The following is an 11,642-nucleotide window of genomic DNA, read 5'->3' as shown; positions in this document are numbered from 1 at the left end:
CTTCGCCACAACATCTGCATCCCGATCCATCTTTCTCTTACGGCTTCTGTAACCGTACGGGTCATCGTTCTGGGGGAACCCTACTTTCCACGGAATGGGCCCCATGCCTCGTATACGTCCTCCGTGTTCTGGATTCCCGATGGCTTTTGTCAGGGCGTCGTGCTCTCTGTTGAACCAGATCCACCCCTCTTGATCCTCGCTCATTGCCTCAATAGGCTTTTTGGTGGGTGTAATTATTTTGCCCCGGTAAACACACTCCCCTGTCTCCGGTTCAGCGATCCCCCATGCCCGTACCACCAGCTTTTGGCCCTTGGGTCCCATCCCTCCGTACCCGGACGGATTCCTCGCGCCCTCGGCTCGTTCTCCATCTTCTCCCACTTAGGCTGCCAAAAGCGATACCCTCCTGGCCCCATTTTATGATTGTACTCCTTCTTGGCCGCATTTTCCTTATTTTTTCGATAGTTCAAGGAACTGCTCCGATTTCTTTTGCTTCACAAATTCTGGCCAATCATGTTGCGCTTTCTCATATTGTCCTTTGAAATCCGGAGTCTTGCCCTGGTTGACAAAGTCATGGGCTAGATTTTGCTTGTATTTCCGAATGCGTTGGCCATCCTAGAAAGAGCGAACTGTTTGAATAGGTTGCGCCTCTTCTTGTATTCCGCAATCTTGTTAACCTCCTCATCGTATTTGCGGTATTCCGGAGGTAGAACGAAATGTTCCATAAGCTTGTTGAAGCAATCTTTTTTTCTCTCTTATCGACAAAAGTGAAACCAACACGTGCCTTCTTTGGCTCATTCCACTCCTGGCGGGTGATCGAGACGTTGTCTCTAACAACGGCTCCGCATTGGCTGACAAACTTGGTGGCGTTCTTGCTGGGCTCCGGCCTGCCGGTTGCTTCGTCGACAACATCGATGGTGCATGTTTCTCCTGGTTTCATCGTCTTGGTTGCGCCACGCTTTGACGACGTACTCGATTTTTCGACGATCCGGCCGAGGGCTAAAATAAGAAAGAGAGTCGCGCGCGTTAGTACACACACATTTATTCAAATCGGTTAGTTTGTATCACCGTACGCTCAATATGTATATATATATACCTCGGCGCCGGAGGTGGTTGCTACTTCCAATTGAAGATCGTCGTTTATCGACGTTTCTTCGGCATCATCTGCTTGCTGACGGCGCCCTTCATCTTCACACTCAAGGTTCAGATAAGAAGAGATATCATCTTCTTCTTCTCCGGTCGGCACATATGGAATATCGCCTTTGATGATGCCGAACATATGGTCTTCAGCGTCCGGATCATAGTTGTCCGAGAATCGGGTCAGCTCTATCGTCCGCCATATGTCGATCCCGAAACATGTAGTAAAAACAAATTAATTGTGTATATGCATTATCACATCTCTTCTACATATAATTAAACGAGAGAGGGCGACGAGCGGGAGGCGAGAGGGGGACGCGTGTTATATGCGGACGATCGACCTCGCAATGACCGCGTGGCGGTGGCGAACCGGTGGCGAAAGGGCGCGGCGGTGGCGGTGCCGACGACACATAACCCTCGCCGCCCTCTCGATCCCAAAAAACACCGCGCGTATACGGAGGGGGCGACGAGCCGCCGGCCCCCTCCTCCGTATACGCGCGGTGGTAGCTGGTCACCGCGAAGCGCGTTCCCATGCCGAGGTGGGCGCCGTCGGTGGGGAAGGAGGACGTACGGGGAAGAAAAGTCGACGAGCACGGGATTTTTCATAAATTTGACTTAGTTAAAATTTAGTTCTTTTTACACAATTTTTTTTAAGTCAAATTGTAGTTCTTCTTTTACACAAACTTTAAACTTAAATTTTACACTATTTTTAAGTTGCAATATACTTAAAACTATTTTTCATTTAAAGTTACAATATTTTTAAGTTGAATAAAAATTTGAAGTTACAAATTACTTAAAACTATTTTTCATTTAAGTTACAATTTGTAAGTTACGAATTTTGAAGTTTTAATTTTTAAGTACTATTTTTTGTTAAGTATTTTTTTGTTAAGTACTTAGTTACAAATTAAAAAAAAACAAAAAAAAAAGTGGGACGGCTAGGCGCCCCTGGCCCTTTCTCTCTCTCCTCACTCTCTCGTTCTCTCCGTTCTCTGCACACACGGCGGCGCGGCGAGGGCACACGGCCGGCGGCGGCGATTCGAGACGGCGGCACGGCAGCGGCGGCGGCGATCCGAGACGAGTCCTTACGCTCTCTCGTCGTCTCGGGCGCGGCGATCTCTCGTGGCGGCGGCGGGCGCGGCACCGGCCGCTAAGCGCGCGCGGCGATGACGAGGAGCGCGCGGCGACGACGAGATCGAGCGCGGCGACGGCCGACGACGACGAGGATCGAGGACGGCGGCGATGGTCGGCCGGGCACAGCGGCGGAGAAGATCGGCGCGCGGCGAGCGTACGAGCGGGCGAGGAAGAAGAATCGTTGCGCCGCGGGCGGCGCGGGTATTTAAAGGAGGCGATTTAGTCACGGTTGGTGTGGCCAACCGCGACTAAAGGGTAACCTTTAGTCGCGGTTGGCCACACCAACCGCGACTAAATCCCTTTTTCGCCCGTTTTTCTGCCTCGCGGAAATGAGCTTTAGTCGCGGTTGGCCAGGCCAACCGCGACTAAAGGCCTATTTCGAAATTTTTCCTATTTGTAAATGTTATAAATACAAAATAATATATCAACAAATTTAGAAAAATAAAACTAATTCATTTCTAAATGTGAAAAATATAAATAATATATCAACAAATTTAGAAAAACAAAACTAATTCATTTCTAAATGTGAAAAATACAAAATAATATATCAACAAATTTAGAAAAATAAAACTAATTCATTTCTAAATGTGAAAAATACAAATAATATATCAAAAAAATTAGAAAAATAAAACTAATTCATTTAAAAATCTTAAAAATACAAATAATATATCAAAAAATTCAGAAAAATAAAACTAATTCATTTCTAAATGTGAAAAATACAAATAATATATCAAAAAAATTAGAAAAATAAAACTAATTCATTTAAAAATCTTAAAAATACAAATAATATATCAAAAAATTTAAAAATAAAACTAATTCAAATAAAACTAATTCATTTCAATATGTTAAAAATACAAATAATATATCAAAAAATTAAGAAAAATAAAACTAATTCAATTCAAAATGTTTAAAATACATATAATATATCAAAAAATTCATAAAAATAAAACTAATTCAATTCAAAATCTTAAAAATACAAATAATATATCAAAAAATTCATAAAAATAAAACTAATTCAATTCAAAATCTTAAAAATACAAATAATATATCAAAAAATTCAGAAAAATAAAACTAATTCAATTCAAAATTTTAAAAATACAAATTATCAAAAATTCATAAAAATAAAACTAATTCAATTCAAAAGTTCGTTGGCCCCCTCTTCCCGCCTCTTTCCGCCGACCCCCTCTTCCCTCCTCGTCTTCCCGCCATTTCTTCCCCTGTCTTCCCGCCTCTTTCTTCCCGCCAATTGTTTCCCGCCAATTTCTTCCGCCTCTTTCTTCCCGCCAATTTTTTCCCGCCAATTTCTTCCCGCCACTTTCTCCCCGCCTCTTTCTTCCCGCCTCCTGTCTTCCCGCTCCCATTTTTCCCGCCATTTGTCACTACATATAGGTAGCCCGCCTTGGCCGCATCACATCTCTACAATCTCTCATCACTCTCTCATGGCTTCCACCGCACCCACTCTAACCTACCGGCAGTGGAGGAGCTTTGCGCCTCGAACTACCCTTGCCCTCCGGCTACCGCGTCCCTCGCCGGCCGGAGCCTAAGCGCCGGCGGCGTGCCGGTCCCTCCCGTCCCTCGTGTACCGCGCGCCGGCGGCCATCACGAACCACTACTACCTCGACCTCACGCCGGAGCAGCGGATGAATCCCCGTGGCATCCCGATAACCAGCATACTTGGGACGCCTTCTTCATCAATCGGCGTGAGAGGGCGCTCGCCAGGTATGAGGAGGACGGTCTGCCTCCGGAAACTTCCACGAGGCCGGCCGTCGGCTATGGTGGTACGGCCGGACTCGCAGAGCGTCATGGACTACATCACGGCCGGCGATATCCCCGCCTGCGCTACCCTCGCCCGAGCCACGAGCGCCGCCCGACGACAGCCGACGACAAGAATGACGACGACGCCGGCAACTTAGAAGGCGACGACTACCAAGACAACGGCGGCGGCTATGAAGACTACGAGTATGCATATTATACGCCTAGGCAGGAGTATGACTAAATCACTCCAAATTTCATGTATGCAGGAGTATGACTTAGTCACTCCAAATTTCCTATATGCAGGAGTATGACTTAGTCACTCCAAATTTCATGTATGCGGGAGTATGACTTAGTCACTCCAAATTTCCTATATGCAGGAGTATGACTTAGTCACTCCAAATTTCATGTATGCAGGAGTATGACTTAGTCACTCCAAATTTCATGTATCATCAGTGCTATCTCGAGTCAATTGAATCATTCGAAAATGGACACCAAACACATCACGGGTAATATAATTCACATGATTCATTCAACAAAGTTTGGTACAATAAATTATTACACATCATTTCTTCCCTTGTGTCCCTGCTTGCTTACGATTGTGCCGTATCCATGGAGCATCCTCATCATTTAACTTAATGCTTGGGTCGGTGTTCACTTTGAAGGGCGGAATTTCAGCAAACATATTATAATCTTCTCGACATGTCTGTCTTGTCCTCCACTCCCACGATGTTTCTTTTCCCCGAAAGAACAATGTGGCGCTTTGGATCATCGCATGATGTACCGATCGTTTTCTTATCTTTCCGTTTCCTCGGTTTGCTACTCATGTCCTTCACATAGAAAACCTGAGCGACATCTTTCGCTAGGACGAATGGTTCGTCAAGGTAACCAAGATTGTTGAAATCCACCATTGTCATTCCGTATTGCCGGTCCACCTTTACCCCACCTCCCGTTAGCTTGAACCATTTGCACCGAACAAAGGGACCCTAAAGGAGGGTCCATAGTCAAGTTCCCATATCTCCTCTATGTAACCATAATATGTGACCTTTTGCCCATTCTCGATTGCTGCATCAAAGCGGACACCACTGTTTTGGTTGGTGCTCTTTTTATCTTGGGCGATCGTGTAAAATGTATTCCCATTTATCTCGTACCCTTGGAAAGTCGTTATAGTCGAAGATGGTGTCTTGGCCAACATGTACAAATGATCTACAACCTTATTGTCACTCATTAAATGTTTTCTCAACCAACTGCCGAAAGTCTCCATGTGGGCCTTCCTAATCCAGGATTCGGGCTTCCCAGGTTGTCCGAGCGTAAAATATTCTTGTGTTTCTCAAAGTACGGAGCCACCAAGCTGGAATTGGTCGAATCGTGTGGTGTGCTTCATCGTAGAATGGCCGTCCATACATATCATTGATTTCCTTCCGATCGTGCCTTTTCCACTTAGTCTCCCCTCGTGCCGCGATTGAGGAAGACCAATCGGCTTAAGGTCGTGAACAAAGTCAACACAAAACTCAATTACCTCCTCATTTCCATAGCCCTTGGCGATGCTTCCTTCTCGGCCTAGCACGGTTACGAACATATTTCTTTAATACTCCCATGAACCTCTCGAAGGGGAACATATTGTGTAGAAATACAGACCGAGAATGGAAATCTCATCGACTAGGTGAACCAGGAGGTGCGTCATAATATTGAAGAAGGATGGCGGGAACACCAACTCGAAACTGACAAGACATTGGATCACATCGTTCTGTAACCGTGGTAGAACTTCTGGAGTGATTACCTTCGAGAGATTGCATTGAGGAATGCACATAGCTTCACAATGGCTACTCGAACATTTTTCCGGCAGGAGCCCTCAAAGCAATCGGAAGCAATTGCGTCATAATCACGTGGCAGTCGTGAGACTTCAGGTTTTGGAACTTTTTCTCCGCCATGTTAATTATTCCCTTTATATTGGACGAGAATCCTGACGGGACCTTCATACTGCTCAGGCATTCAAAAAAGATGACCTTCTCTTCTTTGGTCGTAGCGTAGGCGGCACGACCTTGAAACCGTTCCGATGCCGGTCATCGTGGTCTTTCAAACTTTGCTGGTCCTGCCGTGCTTCCTTTGTATCATTTGACTTCCCATACACGCCCAAGAAGCTTAGGATGTTCACGCAAATATTCTTCGTAACGTGCATAACGTCGATTGAAGATCGGACTTCTAGTACTTTCCAATATTCTAGCTCCCGTAATATAGATTTCTTCTTCCACATGGCTACGTGCCCGTCAGCTCCCTTCGGAACCGATTGTCCGCCAGACCCTTTCCAAAGATGACTTTCAAACCCTTGACCATATCAAATACCTCAGCACCAGTGTGTTCCGCAGGCTTCGGCCGGTGATCTGCCTTGCCGTTGTAATGCTTGCCTTTCTTTCTTACTGGATGACCTTTCGGAAGAAATCGACGATGCCCAAGGTACACGTTCTTCTTACAATTTGGCAAATATACACTTTCGCCTCATGTAAGCAAGTGCGTGCATGCATTGTATCCCTTATTTGACAGTCCCGAAAGGTTACTAAGAGCAGGCCAATCGTTGATGGTTACGAAAAGCAACGCTCGTAGGTCAAATTCCTCTTCTTTGTGCTCATCCCACACACGGACACCAGGTCTGCCCCACAGCTGTAAAAGTTCATCAACTAATGGCCTTAGGTACACATCGATATCGTTGCCGGGTTGCTTCGGACCTTGGATGAGCACCGGCATCATAATGAACTTCCGCTTCATGCACAACCAAGGAGGAAGGTTGTAGATGCATAGAGTCACGGGCCAGGTACTATGGCTGGAGCTCGCTCGCCAAAAGGATTCATGCCATCCGTACTTAGACCAAATCTTATGTTCCTTGCGTCACGCAAAATCTTTGAACTCTCTGTCGATCTTTCTCCATTGCGTTCCATCTGCGGGGTGTCTCAACTCCCCGTCCGACTTACGGTCCTCTTTGTGCCATCGCAACAACTTGGCATGCTCTTTGTTCCCGAACAGACGTTTCAACCGTGGTATTATAGGAGCATACCACATCACCTTGGCGGGAACCCTCTTCCCGGGTTTCGGCCCTCAACATCGTCACCAGGGTCATCGCCTCTGATCTTATAACGCAATGCAGTGCATACCGGGCATTCATTCAAATTCTCGTATTCACCGCGGTAGAGGATACGATCGTTGATGCATGCATGTATCTTCGTAACCTCTAAACCTAGAGGGCGGACAACCTTCTTTGCTTCGTACGTAGTGGCGGGCAACTCGTTATTCTTTGGAAACATATTCTTCAACATTTTCAGCAAGTTTTCAAATGCCGAGTCAGCTACACCTGCCTGTGCCTTCCATCTCAAAGCAAATCCAGTGTGCAGCCCAGCTTTTTCAGACCATCATCGCATCCGTACAGCGCCTTCCTGTGATCCTCTAACATGCGATCCAAATTCTCCCTCTCTTTTTCAGTTTCGCAGCGTCTCCGTGCATCAGCAATGGTCCGACCAAGATCATCAACGGGATCATCATCACGTGCCTCTTCTTCACCTTCCCCTTCACCTTCCCCTTCACCTTCCATCCTCCATGAAAGTATCACCGAAATGAGCAAGATAGCTTTCATCGATGAAATCATCCCCTTCTTCATCTTCTTCCATTATAACCCCTCTTTCTCCATGCTTGGTCCAACAATTATAGCTTGGCATGAAACCGTGCCGGCAGGTGCATGTGAACATCTCTTGAGGAAGAGTAACCATTCCGATTCTTACATTTAACACATGGACAGATAACAAAACCCCCCGCTTGTTCGCATTAGCCACTACGAGGAAATCTTTCAAACCCGCACTGAACTCGCCGGAGAGTCGGTTACCGTACATCCATTGTCGATTCATCTGCATTATTATAATATAAAATATATAATTAACCATCATGCATTTGTTAAACTAACTAGCTACAAACAATATAAATTAAACAATGAACTACACACACATGCACATTTTATCAACGACACATCAAAGGTTCAAGTTGCTAACCGCGATCGAGGAGGAAAAAATAAATGAGAAAGCTCAAGTGTGGCTCCAACACTTCATATCATGTTTGTTTCATGCTCTTGGGGCATTTCATCAAACACCTTATGTGCATAAGAGGAACCAAAAGCAAACCTAACACCCACTTGTGAAGCTTGTGAAGAGAATGGCACCAAATGGCTAAGTGTTGGCTGCTGGATGGGTATATATAGGGGAGGGGCTTTAGTCCCGGTTGGCCTGGCCAACCGCGACTAAAGGCCTTCGGGCACCTTTAGTCGCGGGTGGCCTGGCCAACCGCGACTAAAGACCCCCACGTGCACCGGCTGGCCACCGAGCGCCCTGGGCCCAGGCCTTTGGTCGCGGTTCGCCTCCCGAACCGCGACTAAAGGTACCATTAGTCGCGGTTCCTGCAGCATCGCGACTTATGGGGCTCACCCGAAGCCTGTTTTTCCACCAGTGTAATATAAGAAGATAGTTAAAGATACTAGCTGAATGCCCCTATTTGGTGGATATACTATACAAATTGGTTAGTGCATGCACCTTTCTACTTGGTTCATTGTATACAGTAGAGAATCTTAAATATGGTTATCCGTTTAGCCAACTGTTAATAAAGCAACAAAAAGATATCAGGTCGTACAAATTATGATCATATATCAAAACTGGTCCCGTAGGTGGTCCATGTTTGGGACCTTGCTTTCTTGCTTGAAAGTAAAGTATTTTTCCAGACACTTGAATTTTTGAACTACTGAAGGAAACAAAAAAAAATCAGGATGAATGGTTGGATCCACTCTACCCTCTGTTATAAAAATTGCGCAGCTTCTTTGAGCCAATCTGTGAGATTATGATCATATTAGCCCGCTGGGTCTCTTTTTGATTGAAATGATCTTCATATAAATTTTGGAGGGTTAGATCAACTCTTAAAATAAATCATATGTAGCCTTTTTTTAATTTTCAGGACTGAATACTACAAAAATAAATCATATGTACTACACTTTAAAGGAAATTTTACATCCAATCAAACCTAGTGGAAATATCATTTTTTTTGTGATGCAAACAAAACAAATTAAATCATGTGGGGTTTGAATGAGCATGGAATTGGAATTTTATGTTTTTTCTATCATGCGTTTTTAGTATCCTGCAAACAAAAGAAGCCCTAAGTTGCCAAGACTACTTTGGTTGGAAAATGTTAAATTGCAAGAAAAGGAGAAATATGATGATCCACATAATGTCATAATCACATGAGGTGTCCACATGCTAAAATATCACATCCTAGCATCTCTTTGCGAAAAAATGTTGAACCAACTAAGAAAATTTACAAAGTATCTTCGTGCGAAAATGGATTTAAAATACCAATTATATTTCTTAAATGGTAGGAAAAAGGCGTCCTCCCTAGGAGGGCGACCTGCGTCCCTTCTCCTGTCGACAAGTGGCGCGGCCTAGTGCATAAATAATTTGATTTAGACTTGAAAGGATCTCACTATGATTAAATTGTGAGAACGTGAAATCTGCATCTACTAGACACCTGCGCTGATGAAAAAGTTGATTATGAGGTCTGGAGGCATTTCCCTGTGAAACATGTGATGTACGAGTGCGGGGGCTGTTGCTAGGTGTGTTTTCCTTTTCTTTTGTAGATTCAAATATTAGAGATAATATAACGAGCATCCAAATCAAGACATTTGTTTACGGTTGTGCTAGTCGCATCGAAATCTTTAAAACTAGATCTCGTGCTGATATGTTTCGACAATTTTTTTGCACTGCCTTGAATCATGGGTTGCACTGCCTTCTATCCGTGTTGCATTGGCTTCAATTGTAGTGCATGGATGGTGCACTACTTTGCTAGGCAAGACACTGCCTTCGGATAGGCGGTGCACTGCCATTGGGTAGGCGGGGCATAAATGGTGCTGCTTTGGGTTAGACATGTCAATGTGTTTTTTCTTTTTCAAAATAAATAAAGGCTGAACTATATTGGGGGCAGTTTTTCACACTGATTCTTATAGACTGAACACACAAAAAACGAAGCCGCACACTAAACTGCTCGCGACCCGCGCACCCGTTCATTTGCATGCTGCCTCATTCATTAGAGTATCGATCTCCAACAAATCACTTAGATGTAAGAATATGTCATATACATTATATTGGTCTATAAAAATATCCCAAACAGATGATGCAGATGTAGACAAGTCACAAAAAATTTCCATTGCGATGCAAAATGTACAACAGCCGATGCAAATATATATCACCTCCCAACCTGGAAGGTGATGTATCGTAAAAAAAAGGTTGCCCGAGGTCACCAACCGTCACTTTGTCCTTTTCCTCTCCCTTCCCCACACGACCATCCTACTCGCCGCCTCCCAAATTCTAGCGATGGACAATACCTCTGGCCATTCCTAGAACTACCCGTTCCTGACAGACATCCCATCGCCGCCGCTGCCAAGTTTTGTCGAAATCGAGCGCCTAATTTAAATCTTTTCCCTGTCGCATGGATGCGGGTGCACGAGGGCGGCCATTGATGCTTGGTCGCGTGGAGGTTGAGATGATGGCGGTGAGCCGGTTGTTGCTGGCGTCAAACGGCTGCAGTGCGAGGCAACGCGGGAGAAGCGTTTGTTGACGAGTTAGATGCCGCAGAGCTCCGGGAGGAAACCGAGCGAAGCCGTGATGGCGCAAACTATGGCCTTTGGCATGGACACTGAGGTGGCGAAGGCCGAAGAGTTGGCCGATATGGTCACAGAGGCGCCCTCACATGATGCTCCAGGTGAGCATGATGGCAAAGATGTTGTCGTTGACGCACTTGATGTCGGTCAAGTGACCGGAGCAGGCCTCGATGCCGGTGTCGTTCCAGGAGACAAGTGTTTGGAATTACGAAGATGAGAGACAAATGTGGTATGTATTTTACATCACCTGTTGTACATAATCAAAATTCTGAGAAATATTTCAGGCGATATTAAAACATACGGAAACGCCTACATTCATGCGTGGGTGTACAAAAGTAGACAAAAGTATTTTCGATAATTGCTTTGGCTATGTAAAATATCGATCATATGTTGGAGTTGCTCTTACCACGTACTGTCCCACCTGTCCTACACATGCCATCTTCTGACTGCACGCTCGCGCCGTCCAGAGCCAGCACATGAGGGCGCCCTTACCCTAGTAGAGCCCTTTGTATTTCAAAAAATATATATTTTTTGATAGCTTTATTTTTAATATTATGTCCAATTTGTTAAAGGCTGAAAATTTATCTGTTGGTTATTAAACTAAATAAAGATTGAAGCTTCTTCTCAATCAGATTTTTTAGTAGTAATATAATTTTTTTTATAATATTCTAACCATTTGAATTGTGTTTAAAAAGTGGAGAGCATAGAAGAAGATAAATAAAAGTACTAAAAACTTAGCACTCCATAAGATATATCTTCACTGCATGGAGATCATCTATTCTCACACAAAAAGGCTTGCGTCGCTCCCAGGTGGGAGGCTCGAGCGAAACCCTAGGCGCCGGAGGAAGTTGCCGAGCGAAGCCCCTCTCGGCAGCCGGTGGTGGCAGGCTCTCATTTCCGAGTGCGACTGGCGGCATCTGGGGCCTCCTACTCCTTGCATGGTGGAATT

Source organism: Lolium perenne, chromosome 4 (genome assembly GCF_019359855.2).
Source record: "Lolium perenne isolate Kyuss_39 chromosome 4, Kyuss_2.0, whole genome shotgun sequence".
Classification (NCBI taxonomy): Eukaryota; Viridiplantae; Streptophyta; class Magnoliopsida; order Poales; family Poaceae; genus Lolium; species Lolium perenne.
Note: the sequence above shows the minus strand (reverse complement) of the source record.